Source organism: Dasypus novemcinctus, chromosome 12 (assembly GCF_030445035.2).
Source record: "Dasypus novemcinctus isolate mDasNov1 chromosome 12, mDasNov1.1.hap2, whole genome shotgun sequence".
NCBI lineage: Eukaryota > Metazoa > Chordata > Mammalia > Cingulata > Dasypodidae > Dasypus > Dasypus novemcinctus.
Window position 1 is genome coordinate 88,792,443 of NC_080684.1, and position 14,228 is coordinate 88,806,670.

The 14,228-nt window shown below is 47.0% G+C and overlaps 1 long non-coding RNA gene across 1 annotated transcript; it reads right to left on the bottom strand.

The window, feature by feature from the left end:
• Nucleotides 1–264: 264 nt before the first annotated feature.
• LOC131280645 (uncharacterized) lies at nt 265–2,604 on the bottom strand. The gene is made up of 3 exons (XR_009188333.1): nt 2,511–2,604; nt 937–1,102; nt 265–796 (listed from the first exon to the last, which is right to left on the bottom strand). It is a non-coding gene; the product is annotated as an uncharacterized lncRNA (long non-coding RNA).
• Between the last annotated feature and the right edge of the window lie 11,624 nt (nt 2,605–14,228).

The following is a 14,228-nucleotide window of genomic DNA, read 5'->3' on the forward strand; positions in this document are numbered from 1 at the left end:
TCATGGTCAGTGGATCGTTTTGCTACATGGAATTTCTGCCAGGCCTGTGGAAGCAGCTGTGGACTAGTGGCAAGACACCAGGACGAGGCAACTGGAAACGTCAGTTTAAGTCCTGTTGGTTAGCAATGGGGCCTTGAACAAGACACTGTGTCCCTGGCCTCAGTGTTCTCGTTGAATAACGGAGATTACACCCAAGTATATGTTTAGGAGTGTTTTTGGCTGCTGCACATAACAAACACCTACTGACAAGGGTTTAAACAAATAGATGTTTATTTTTCTCACATAAGGAGAAGTCCCAAGGCAGGTGGTTATGGCCATTGGAGCAGCAGCTCAGTGATGTCAGGGTTCTGGATCTGCTTTGTAATGTTCTTTCTCTCACGGTCACAAGATGGCTGCTGCAGCTCCAGACATCAAATCCATATTCAAGGCAGTAAGAAGATGGGGGAAAGGCTGTACTTACCTCTATCTTTTTTATGGCTAGCCCAGCCATCCCCTGGCAGTCATTTGCTTTTAACTCACTGGGCACACCTATGTCCCATGGTCACCCATTGCTGCAAGGGAGCTTTTCTAGGCTATAGAATGGGTTTGCCAATGAACAGCGTCTCCCTCAGCTTGTGAAACAGCCATACAATACCTAGCCGGTGGAGGAGAAATTTATCTTTGCTTCATGCCTGTCCCCCTCCTGCAGCCTCCATCTCTCTCCCACAGTTATTGTGGCTCAAAGAAGATTGGGTATGTGAAAGAGCTTCCTCAGGTGCAGCGCCACAAGTCAGAGTCATTCGGAAGACAGGAGCTGCTGAAAAGGAAAGCAAAACTAATCACCCCGAAGCAATCTACTTTTTTCCCCCTATTTGTTAGAAGTTTTGGGTTTGGGTTAAATCATTATTAAACAGTTGAAGCATTTGATTAAAAAAAAAAAAAGCCAAAAAAACACACCAAAAAAACCCCTCTTGTGATCCTCCTTGTTCTGTTCATTCTCTGTTCTCAGTGCAGCAGGGACCAGGTGGCTCTTTCTGCAGGTAAAGTCAGTGAAAAACCTTCCGGGGAAACTTCAAAGGTGCACACGGGCTCAGGGCAGGCTGACTGGAAGAGGCATGTGTTTCTACATCAACAGAGAAAAATCTGTCAATATTTACAGGAAGAGAAGTCTCCACAAGTAAGAAAGGCCACATTATGCAGGGACATTTTAGAATGGGGAGGGTGGCCACGGTGGCTGCTGATGGTCGGAGAGGGAAGAAGAGATGTGGTGTGGGGGCATTTTCAGGATTTGGAGTTGTCCTAGGTGGTGCTGCAGGGATGGATGCTGGACGTTGTGTGTCCTGTCGTGGCCCACTGGCTGGACTGGGGGAGAGCGTGGACTACACTGTGGACCACTGTCCATGTGCTGCAGTGGTTCTCCACAACGTATTCGCCAGGTGCAGTGGATGTGCCACAATGATGGAAGAGGTTGTTGATGTGGGAGGGGTGGCGTGGGGGAGGGGGGTTATATGGGGACCTCATAGTTTTTGAATGTAACATTTAAAAGAAAATAAAGAAAAAAAATGAAAAAAATTAATAAAAAAATAAAAGTAATAATCCAAAAATAAATAAATAAATAAAACAATATTTAAAAAAAAAAAGAAATCACAAGGGAAATTAGAAAGAAAAAAAAAGGCTAAGAGGGTTAAGTGCTTTTATATGACAATAAGGCACAGAGGGGGCTTCCACAGTGTACCCCTTCCTGCTACTGCACCCTCCTCATTTTAGGAAATAATGGGTGTTTCCTGAGGTCTGCTTGTGGAAAACTTCTACAGGCGCTTATGCAAAGGGACAGATGCCACCGCCACTGCCACAGCAGCCTGAGACTCCTAATGGATTGGCTTCTTTGTCCTTCCTCTGTCAAAAAGCCGTAAGAGGGGGAGTGGATGTGGCTCTGTGGTTGAGTGCCTGCTTCCCACATACGAGGTCCTGGCTTCAATACCTGGACCTGGAACCTCAAAAAAAAAAAAAAGCATTAGAGGAGGGCAATTAAACCAGAAGCTTCTAAAGCCAGATGGGCTGGGTCAAATTGTAGCTTAACAACTTGCTGTGTGACCCTGGGCATGATGTTTAACCTCTCTGTGCCTCAGTTTCCTCAGCTGTAAAAGGGGGGTGATAACAGTACCTCCCTCCTATGATTGTGGGGATTCAACGAGTTAGCTCATGTGAGGTACTGAGAACGGGGGCTGGCCTACAAGTAGGGACCTGATAGTGCCAGCGATTATTCTAGGTGAGCCATCGGTGGGCAGCAGGTCTGTCCATTGGGGGATGCTGGGAGGTGGCTCGTGTGGTCCATCTGGAGGCATCTTTTCTCTTTCTCTCCTCTTTGGTGACCCGAGTGCTGGACTTGAAAGCAATCCTTTCCATTTTCAAGAAGGAAGGCACAAGGACCGGGGTGACCAGGTGATGACTAAACAGCATGGCCTGATGGCCAAGAGCCCAAACTCTGGAAGCAGACACATCTTGGTTGGCTGGGACTCGCTGCTACTTACCACTGGGACCTAGGAGGAGCGACCTGCCCTCACCGGTAGAGTAGACGCCGCTGGGCAACAGGGCGGCTGGGGGATTAAATAGCAAAGCGGTGGGAACGGGTGGGCGCGGCGCCCGCGCGCCTGAAGCCTCAGTGCGTTAACGCAGCACAGCTGGCCCGAGGCCGGGCGCGGGGCTTGCCCGCCGACCCTCCCACCAGCCGGGGTCCCCGCGCTCAGGCAGACCCAGGCGACGCGGGGTGCGCAGCCGCCCCTCGGCGCTGAGGGCAGTCCCGCCGTTTTGCACCCACCGCGTGGCCCCGGCGCCGCGTCGGCGGAGACCCGCCCCTCCGCTGCCCACGAGGTTCTGGAGACCCCGGAGGGCCGAGCCCCGGCGGCTGGGCCGTGAGGGGAGGTGGGTGTCCGGAGCTGGGGCCAGGCGCCCCCCTGCGCCTGCAGTCCCCAGGGCGTTGGCTCGGGAGGGCCAGGGTGCAGGTGGCGTCCCGGGCGCTGCGGGGAGGCGGGAGCACGCTGCCCTCTCCTCCTTCCTGCCCCCGACGCCGCTGGGTGCAGGGGCAGGCCCGGGGCGCAGGGGTGGGCAGTGGAACTGGGCAGTGAGGGCGTCACGACCCTGCGCCCTCCCTCGCCCCCTGTCCCCCCGCCCCTGAACGGCCGCGTCGCCCTCCGGCGCCGGCGCTCCTGCGTGGCCCGCGGTGGCCTGGAGGGGGCGCTGTTCCTTAGGCCGCGGCCCGGCCGCTTCGTGAAACTTCTGCCGCGGGGGCAGGCCACGCTCTCCTCTGCTTGGCTGCGGGCGCTACAGTTTTCAATCCAGAGGGTCAGCCAAGCATTTGAGACCCTCGGGAGGATCTGACAATTACTGAAATAGAGACTATGTCTCTTTAGCTCCCTTACCTGCAGGGCCTTTCATAATAGGGACTCTAGAAATGAATGTCGAATAAATAACTGAGAATTCCTTTAAGCAAACCGTATGTGAGAACACCCTAAGCGCAAAGCTGTTCATTGCAGCTTCCTTTATAACAGTGAAAAATTATTTTTATAAGCAATCTGTGGTATGACAATACAATGACAAGGCATCCTATTATTGAGATTAACGTGAGGGCTATAAAAACATGACAAAGTGTTTATGGAATATTGTCAAATGAAAAAGGTACAGCTGATCGCTAAAACAGTGTGAATCTATATAGATTACTATTGGACGGCACATTTAGAAATAAAATTATTGCTGTGTAAAATTAGTGGGTTTAGGAGCAATTAAAAAACACCTTCGATAATGTTTTACAATGGATTCTAACTTTTAAAGAGATGAGCCAGTTGCTTGTCCTCTTCCGGGGTCTATTTGGAGAGCGGTGAAAGGCCCCATTGGATTAGGGGGCTTCCGGAAATTTCCATCTCCCCACCTCCTGGCAGAAAGCAATTCGGTCCTGGCAAAATTATTCTTGGCAAACACGTCCTCGTCTCAGAAAGGGTTTTCAGTGCAAAGAGCCTTCAGCAACCGAGTACTGGTAAAACTTTGTCAACAGCAGGGCTTCAACAGAGGCCTTTTCAGGCTTGTATTTCCCAGCCTGTCCCTTCTCCCCCACCCCACCCCCTTCCCCTGGTTTTAGTAACAGCCCTGGGGTGTAGTTCTGTGCTCCCAGCCCTGTGGGGGTGGCCTGTGGTGGAGGGCGGCCTTGCCCTGTTCCCTCCCCTCCTCTCTGCTCTGTCACTGAAGACTTGACCTCTGACCTCTGTCACCTCAGCCACTCCCAGTCTCCCCACCCCCACCCCCACCCCAGCACCTACCAGGCGTCTGATAGAGGGCACCAGTGCTTGCTGAAAGCAAACCGTTGCCCATTCTCACACACGTCCTCCTGCGGGAGGGGCTGAGTCTTACTGGGACAGTTTGACTTTTTGTGGGACCTGCTGGTGTCCTGCCCAGGCATCTGGTTGACCTGCTTCTGGAACTGCAGCTTTGAACCATCCAGGCTTTCATTTGCAACAACCACGCTCCGGGACACCAAAATAGGTCTCTGAGGAGGTCTAGGCAGAGCCAGCCCAGGCCTCTGCCCCACCCAGCCGAGGGGCCAGGGAGACAGACTGTCCCAGTTCTGCCATGGTGGGCAGAAGCCATTTGGGGCCACGGGGAGAAGATCCACTAAGGCTCACATCAGGCCATGCCTTCCGCCCTAATTCCTGGGCCTTCCACGTAGGTGAGTTACAGCAAGAATTCTGAGCACTGACTTTGGGGACTGATGCCATTGGCCCTGCCTGGCATTGCAGGAAAATCGAAGGCTTCCCCTGCCCTGCTCTGCCATTCACGAGGGCAAGTTTAACCACAATTGCTCTCATATAGCCAATGCTGATTAGGTATGTGTTGCGCATTTTATATAGTTTATCCTTTATAATCTTTACAGTTCTGGGATATGTGTACTCTTCAGAGATGAGAAAACGGAGGCCTGGAAGGAGCAAGCCACTTAAGCGCTTAAGGATCCCTCGGTATGCAGTAGATAAAGCCAGAATTCAAACGTGAATTTTTCTCCCAAGTTAATAGCCTTATCCTTAACCCAGTCCTTATCGTTCGGTCCTATAGTAGCAGTATGACTATACACCACTCCACCTTCCCTTCTCCATAAATCCAAACTGCGAAAATTTTGGAAACTGAAAGTTACACATTTTTGAAAATATGCCTTTGGCTCCAAAACTCATGTAGTGGTAAAAACCTGCCTTGAGGCTCTTTGTGGTCTTTATTTCTCTTATTTATTGTGAATATTCATGTTTCACTGAGGAAGCATTAATGAGTTTGATTGTACATCTGCCCTGAACCTGCTGGATACAGTATAAAGAATGCGCGTTGTAGAAACTGGAAAATTCTGAATTCTGAAATACACTTGGCCCTAAGGTTTTCGGATAAGGGTTGTGGACCTAGATAAAATTGCCCCCCACCCTTTCAGTGGCCAGGCTGCTCATCCATTCTTCTTAGGGACTCTTTCTGTTTGGCAATTGGGAAATAAATATAAAAAGTTGTGAAAATGTACATAGTATTTGATTCAGCAATTCCTCTTCTAGGAATTTTTCCTAAGGAATTGCTATAAGGATATTTATCACAGTGACACCCTGGAGTCAAGCTAAACATCACAGTCTAGGGAACTAGTTAAGTAAACTAGTTAAATAAGGGCTGACACTTACAATGGAACATGGTGCAAATTCTAAAATCAGTGCTTAATTTCTGAATTAAAAATATCCATTATATGCTGTGATGGTTAGGCTAATGTGTCACCTTGGTCAGGTAATTGTGCCCAATTGTTTGGTCAAGCAAGCACTGGGCTAATCATAATACAAGGACATTTAAGGACTTTAGTCATCAGTGAGTTTACTGCATAGATGTCTGATTACATCTATGATCAACCAGGGAGACTGCTGTCAGCAGTGAGTGACGGTTTATCCAATCAGTTGAATGCCTGAAAGGGGAAGTGATTTCAGCATTCAGAGAGAATTTCCCAGCTCGTCTTTGGACTGCCACCATCTCCCAGAAACTCATCAAGAACCTTCATTAGACTGTCATCGAAGCCCCTGGTGTGCAGCTGTCCGTGGTACCTGGACTTGTAAATCCCCGTGGTCATGTGAGGGACCGTTGTAAAGTTTCATAGTATTTACACCGATCTCCTGTTGGTTCTGTTTCCCTAGAGAACCTGATAGTACATAAGCTAAGTAAAAGAAAAAAAAAGAAAACTTCAATGTTACAAAGTAGTAGGTACAATAGAATCTCATTTTTGTTAAAAGGAAGAAAACAAAAGACCAACCAAAACACCGTGGGCACATGTCCACTCCCGGACAAGCAGTTCTCAGTTTTGCAGCTCTGCCTTAGACAAGGGCAGCCCCAGGGCCGTCAGACCCAGCGCGGAGGGTTGGAGCTGGTTATCGATCCGCGGCGATAAAGGATGTCTTTGTTCTTAGGTGAATCCGAGGCCACCCTGCCCTTAGCGCTGCCGCACAGGCCTAGATTGCTGCAGTGCTCCAAGCGATTTTAGTGGTGGCACTTCTTTTGCTAGGACGTGTGCTAAATGCCCAGGTTGCGGAAACGAGCAAGACCTGGCACTCCTGAATTGTAAACTCCCGCGTGCCTGTGACTGTCTCATTCATCTTTGTCTGCCGCGTGTTTAACACAGTCCTTGGCCCTCCTGGGGAGGGGCTAAGTACAGGAATGATGGACGAACAGAGTTCCTTTCCTTAAAAAGCTCCCAGTCTAGGGAAGGGAAACAGATCCATAAACACGGGCTAACGCGTCGCTGGTGGCATGGTCCCAGTGGAGAGACGTGGGAGCCATGATTGGCTCTAGGTGGCAGGCCGAGGGGGAAGATTGCTGGGAATTCAGCCTCCCTTGGTGTCACAGGCCCCTGACTCCGGATGGGTGTTCCCATCACACTGAGCTCCACGGTCGACTCCATGTGCGAAGACAAGAGAAGAGCGGCGAGAAGCCCAGGACAAAGGGGCTCTGGTGTTAGCTCCGCCATAAAGAAGCCGCTTTAGCCTCCTGCCTACCTCCCGCGTCAAGGGCCGGTATGTGGGGTTCCCCGGGGCAGCCATGTTGTTCACGGCCGTTCTGCTTCCTGGTTCATGACCTGACAGAAAGGACCCGGCTGGGAGGCCCTCGGTCGAGGGCAGGACAGAGGTGAGGTCTGGGCACTGGATCAGGACTGAAATATATACACACAAACTCATTAAAATTGGTCATTCAATAAACAGGTTCGGCTGTTTGGTTCTGGGGATTCGGCGATGGCTAGAAGGACCAGCGGGCCTGGAGCTGGCTCTCCTGTGAGAAGCCCTTGCCCCTCCGTGACAGGGCATGAGAAAACGTCGTCTTCAATCAGGAGCTCTGAGGACCCCGGGGCCACAGAGGCTCCCTGGTCTCAACGGGGGAGACGAGAGGGGGCGTGTGAAGGGGGAAAGTGGGCGAAGGGCTACCTGTGACCGCCTGCAGACTGCTCGAGTCGTCTCCCCCATCTTGTGTCATCTTCCCTGCATTGAAAAGATCCCCCTTAACTGCTTGGAGAAAGTCAGGGAGACCACTGTTTGATCATGTGTAAAAGAAACATCCAGAAAAGATCCTCAGCTTTCTGGTCTCCATGAGATTACTTTCAGTCTCTCAAGTGGGGTTTGTGGGTTTCCCCCCTTTAATAACAATTCTAGCTGTCATCACTGGGTTCTCTTGTATGCCAGGCACCATTCTTACTGGTTTCCATGCGTTAACTCACGTTAAATTCTCACAACAACCCCATGAGGTAGATCCTGGCTTATTCTTTTTTTTAAAAATTTCTCTCCCCTCCCCCTTGGTTGTCTGCTCTCTGTGTCCATTCGCTGTGTGTTCTTCTGTGTCCGCTTGTATTCTTGTCAGCGGCACAGGAATCTGTGTCTCTTTTTGCTGCGTCATCTTGTTGTGTCAGCTCTCTGTGTGTGTGGCGCCATTCCTGGGCAGGCTGCACTTTCTTTCGCGCTGGGTGGCTCTCCTTACAGGGCGCACTCCTTGTGTGTGGGGCTTCCCCACGCAGGAGACACCCCCGTGTGGCAGGGTACTCCTTGCACGCATCAGCACTGCGCATGGGCCAGCTCATCATATGGGTCAGGAGGCCCTTGGTTTGAACCCTGGACCTCCCATGTGGTAGATGGATGCTCTATCCATTGAGCCAAATCCACCTATCCTGGCTTATTCTTGTACTCAGTTTTCACATGAGACCACTGAGGCCAAGAAGGGTGAAATAGCTTGTCCAAGGTCACATAGCTGATAATCAACAGGGTTAGGATGTGAACCCAGGTAGTTGAGCTCATCACCCATTCTCTTAAACTTTATGCTCTGACTCTTTGATTGTATGACAGTAGGTAGGATATAGTCTCATGCATTTGATGAGCTCATGGCTTACTGGAGGAGAAAGACCTACAAGTTCTAGCTCAGGGCAATCAGAACCAGAATCGTGTGTGTGTCTGAGAGATTAGAAATACTGGATGCCCAGCAGTCATCTATCTTCCTTCCTCCTTCCCTTTCCCTGCCTCCCTGGCTCCCTTCCTTTCTTCCTTCCATCTCCAAATGTTTATTGGCTGCCCATTATATCTATGTAGAGCAGGCCATAATACAAGATATGCAGGGACCTACGCCTATGGATTATGGTCTAATGAGGAAACAGAGAGGAAGCAATAATCACACAGATGTGATGGTTCTCATGGAGGCAGACAGAGTGTCCTGGTTTGTCTCAGCTTTTTCCAGCGTTAGCACAGAAAGTCCCATGTCCCAGGAACCCTCTCAATCCCAGGAACACTAGGATGGTTGATTACCCTAGTCTTGTGAAAAAGGAAGCATAAAATAGTATCTTTCGATTGATTTCTTTTTCAGTTTGCTAATTTGACAGGTGTAAAATGGGATTTCACTGTTGTTTTTCGTGTCGCCTTTCTTTTGATCACTAGAGAAGTTGAATGCTTTTTTTTTCAGGAGGTGCCAGGGATTGAACTGGGGACCTCATACATGGGAAGCAGGCGCTCTCCCCCTTGATGCTGTTAACCAGCTGTTCCCTGTTTGTGAATCGGCTGTCCCTGTCTGTTGTCAGCATCAGGGTCACGCTGAGGGCTCATTAAAACACAGATGGCTGAGCCCCACCCCAGAGGGTCTCATTCCGGGGCCTGAGAACGTGTGTTTCTAACAAAGTCCCAGGTGAGGCTGATGCTGCTGGTCCAGGACCACACTTTGAGAGCCACTGTGCTTCGTGGGTGCTCTGCATTTAGTCCTGCAGGTCTCACCTCGGCGGCACAAAAGACTCTCTTTGGAGCTTTACAAAACACGCGTGCTCGGGCTCCACTGAATTCAATCCCCAGGGATCCAGCTTGGGCTTTGAGGGTTTTAAAGTTTCCCAGATGATTCCATTCTCTTTGTTGGAACCGACAGGCGATGGGCAGGTGAAGAAAGGAAAATGTTTCCTATTTTCTTAACAAAAGCTTTTTTCTTTTTGCGTGTATATGGTTGTGGTTTTTTTTTTTAAGATTTATCTATTTATTTTTCTACCTTCCCCTTGCCCTCCCCCCGCCCTGCTAATTTTGCTGCCTGTGTCCATTTGCTGTATGGTTTTCTGTATCTATTTCTTTTTATTTTTTCTTTTTCACTTTTTCTCCTCTAGGATTCACTGGGATTTGATCCTGGGGACCTCTGATGTGGAGAGAGTCTCACTGTCAGCTGCACCACCTCAGTTCCTGGTCTCTGCTGCATTTCACCTTGACTCTCCCCCTCATCTCTCTTTTTTTTTTTTTTTTAAAGATTTATTTTTATTAATTTAATTCCCCTCCCCTCCCCCCGGTTGTCTGTTTTCTGTGTCTTTTTGCTGCGTCTTGTTTCTTTGTCCGCTTCTGTTGTCGTCAGTGGCACGGGAAGTGTGGGTGGCGCCATTCCTCGGCAGGCTGCTCCCTCCTTCACGCTGGGCGGCTCTCCTTACGGGTGCACTCCTTGCGCGTGGGGCTTCCCTACACGGGGGACACCCCTGCATGGCAGGGCACTCCTTGCGCGCATCAGCACTGTGCATGGGCCAGCTCCACACGGGTCAAGGAGGCCCGGGGTTTGAACCGCGGACCTCCCATGTGATAGACAGATGCCCTAACCACTGGGCCAAAGTCCGTTTCCCCCTCATCTCTCTTTTGATGCGTCATCATCTTGCTGCGTGACTCACTTGTGTGGGCACTGGCTCACTGTGCAAGCACGCTTTCGCTTCTTCTTTTTCACCAGGAGGCCCCAGGGATTGAACCCAGGTCCTCCCATATGGTAGGTGGAAGCCCTATCACTTGAGCCACATCTGCTTCCCTATGGTTGCATTTTTAAAATCAAATTACACAGCTTTTTATCTGGAGATAACTGGAGATGCATATCCATTTCTAAGAAGTAATACAGAGAGGTCCCATGTACCCTTTAGCCAGTTTTCCCCAAAGGTAACATATTGCAAAACTCTAGTACAGTATCACAACCTGGATATTGACATTGATATGGTCAAGATACAGAACATTTATATCACTACAAACTTTCCTTTTTTATAGTCATAATCACTTCCCTTCTCTCCTTTTAGCCCCTGGCAACCACTGATCTGTTCTCCATTTCTTTAATTTTGTCATTTTGAGAATGTTAATTAATGGAATAATTTATAAAAGTATATCATCTTTTGATATTGACTCTTTTCACTCAGCATAATTCTCTGGAGTGTCATCCAGGCTGCTGCATGTATCAATAATTCGTTCTTTTTTTTATTGTTGAATACTATTCCATAGTAAGAATATACCAGTTTGATTACTATTCACCTATTGAAGGAAATCTTGGTTGTTTCTAGTTTCTGGTTATTATGAATAAAAGTGCTATAAACATTTGTTTGCAAGTTTTGGTGTGAATATATTTTCCTTTTTCTGAGATAATGCCTAGGAGTGCAGTTGCCAGCTTGTATGGTAGTTGCACATTTAGTTTTTAAAGAAACTGCCAAGCTGTTTTCCAGAGTGTCTGTGCCATTCTACATCCTCCCAGCACTGTATAAGTGATCTAGTTTCTCTGTGACCTCACCAGGTTTGTGTGTTGTCTTCATTAGCTATTTTAGCCATTCTGGTAGGTGTGTAGAAATATCTCATTTTGGTTTTAATTTGCATTTCTCTAATGGCTAATGATGCTGAACATCTTCTCATATGTGTCATCTGTATATCCTCTTCAGTGAAAGGTTTTTTCATATCTTTTGTCCATTTTTTTAGTTGGATTGCCTTTTTAATTTACTGTTAAATTTTGAAAGTTCTTTATACATTCTAGATACTAGTTCTTTGTCACATAAGTGCTTTGCAAATGCTTTCTCTCACTCTGGAGCCTGTTGTCCTTCTTTTTAATAGTTTTTCTCAGAGCAAACATATTGAATTTTGATGAGATTATTAATTCATAAAATTTCTTTTCATGAATCATGCTTTTGTTGTCAAGTGTAAAAATTATTTTCTTAGCCCTAGAACCAAAGATTTTCACCTACTTTTTCTAAAATTTTAATATATTATGGTTTGCACTCAAGTTTGTGCTCCATTTTGAGTTAATTTTTGTATGAGGTGTGAGATTAGGTTGAGGTTTATTTTTTTTGCCTATGGATACCCATTTGCTCCAGCACCTTTTGTTGAGAAGGCTATCTTTCCTCCACTGAAAGGTTTTTGAAACTTTGTCAAAAATCTGTTGGGCATATTTGAGTGGGCCTATTTTGTTCATTGATCTATTTATCAATTTCTCCACCAGTACCAGGACCACACTGTCTTGCTTACTGTGGCTTTATAAGAAATCGTGCAATTGGGTAGACTGATTCCACCCACTTTATTCTTTTTCAAAATTCTTTCACTATTCTGGTCTCTCTGCTGGAATATAAAGTTCAGAATAATCTTACCTGTATCTGAAAAAAAAAGAAAAAAAAATCTTGCTGGATTTTTATAGAAATTACATTAAGTCTGTATATCAATTTAGGGAGAATTTACTTCTTTACCATGTTGAGTCCTCCAATCCACAACTATAGCTGTAGCGCTCATTTATTTAGAATTCCTTTGGTTTCTTTCACAGCAATTTACAGTTTTCCAGCATACAATTTCTGAGGATATTTTACTAGATTTACATCTAAGTGTTTTGTCTTTTTTTTTTTTTTAGTGACTATAAATGGTATTGTATTTTTAGTTTTGTTGTCCAAGGTGTTAATTACTAGTATATAGAAATAAAATGCATTTTTATATGTATATCTTGTATCCTGCAACCTTGTTGAACTCACTTATTAGTTCTAGGAGACTTTTTTGTAGAGTTCTTGGAATTTTGTACATAGACAAGTTATCTACAGATAGGGAGAGTTTTATTTCTTCCTTTCCAATATGAATGCCTTTTCTTGCCTCTTGCCTTATTGCACTGGCTAGAACGCCCAGTGCTAAGTCAAATAAGAGTAGTGAGAATATATGTTTTTATTTGTTCCCCATCTTATGAGGAAGGCATAAAGTCTTTCACTAGTAAATGTAATGTTAGCTGTAGGTCTCTTTTTGTAGACACTCTTTATTAAATTAAGAAATGCTCCCTTATTCTTATTTTTCTGAGAGGTTTTTAAAAAAATCATGAATGGGTATTGAATTTTGTCAAATGTTCTTTTTCTGCCTCAATTAATATGATCATGTGATTTTTATTCTTTAACCTGTACATAAGATAGATTACATTGATTGCTTTTCAAATACTGAACCAATCTTGCATCCCTGGAATAAACCCCACTTGGTCATAAAATTATAATTCTTTTTATATATTGATGAATTCTATTTACTAATATTGTGCTAAGGATTTTTGTGGTATTTGGTGAGGAATATTGATCTGTAGTTTTCTTTTTGTACTGTCTTTGTCTGGTTTTAAAATCAGGATAATACTAGCTTCATAAAATGAGTTGGGAAGTGTTCCCTCCTCTTCTATTTTCTGCAAGAGATGGTGTAGAATTGGTGTTAATTCTTCTTTAAATGTTTAGTAAAATTCTCTAATGAGATCATCTGGAGTTAGAGATTTTCTTTTTTGGGAAATTTTAAATTTCAAATTCAGATTCTTTAAAAGTTAAGTTATTGCCATTCAAATGATCTATTTCATATTGAGGGAGTTGTAGTTCGTGTTTTTTGAGGAATTGGTCCGTTTTTTCCTAAGTTGTCAAAATGAGTGAGTGTTATCAATAGCATTTTAAAATGAATTTTCCACAATTAGTTCCTCTCATATGAGATGCTGACACCCCCACAGCTTTTCCCTCCCTCCCTCTGGTCACATAGCTGGTAAATGACAAAAAGCACTATTCTGTACCTCAACCCAGAACTTTGCATCCTGGGCACCGCAGGCAGAGCACTGTAAACCTACAGAGTTTCGGGAAACCGACCAGCCTTGGGCTTCTCTGAAGTGCCCTGGAGCCAGAGAGGGCTGGGAGCTCGGTGCCAGCCGCCTGGGTGGGCTCTCCCTGGACAGGGCTCAGAGGCGGTCCCGGAGGGGCCGCTTCCTCTAGGCCAGATTTGGGAAGGCAAGAAACCCCAGGGGCCCTGGGGACCACTAGGTGGCGCTCAGAACACACTGTTCTCGCTGCGGCGGTGGTGGGGTTACTAAATCCAAGCAGCTCAATTCGGCTTGACACGTCTGCAGGGCGTTTTGTTCTTTCAGTGAGACACACTTTAGTCTGAAGCCTGCTGGGACCCCAGGAGCTCTGGGCTGCCGGGCTTGGACGCGTTCTCAGACTTCCCTGCAGACAAAGGCGCAGGCCTGCGAGGGCAGCCCCGGCTGGAGGCTGCTGGGAGATGTCAGAAGTACCAAAGAGCAGCTAGGACAAGACTGTCCAGCCAGGAAGCAGCAATCCCGAGAACCGTACGGGCCTGCTCCTCAGCCCTGCAGCCCCTACCAGGTCCAGCCCGTTGCCCTGCAGAAATGGGGCTATCTCACCTCCACTCCCACCGCATTAAAAGATACTTTAAGGAAAGAGTCTTCTGTAGCCAACCATGAGGCCTGAGATTTGGTTCTCCCTTGGCCACTAACCGTGTGGCCTCGGGCAAGACTTGTGCAGCATCTTCGTTGGACTCTAGACAGAATCCACATCCTGACTCCACCGCCCACAGGCTGCAGGCCACTGGGGGTGGGTCCTTAACCCTTGTGAGCCTTGGGTTCGCCTCTGTCATAGGACGGTAAGAATGGCCTCATAGCCTAGTGTTTTGAGGTTGTAATCTAGG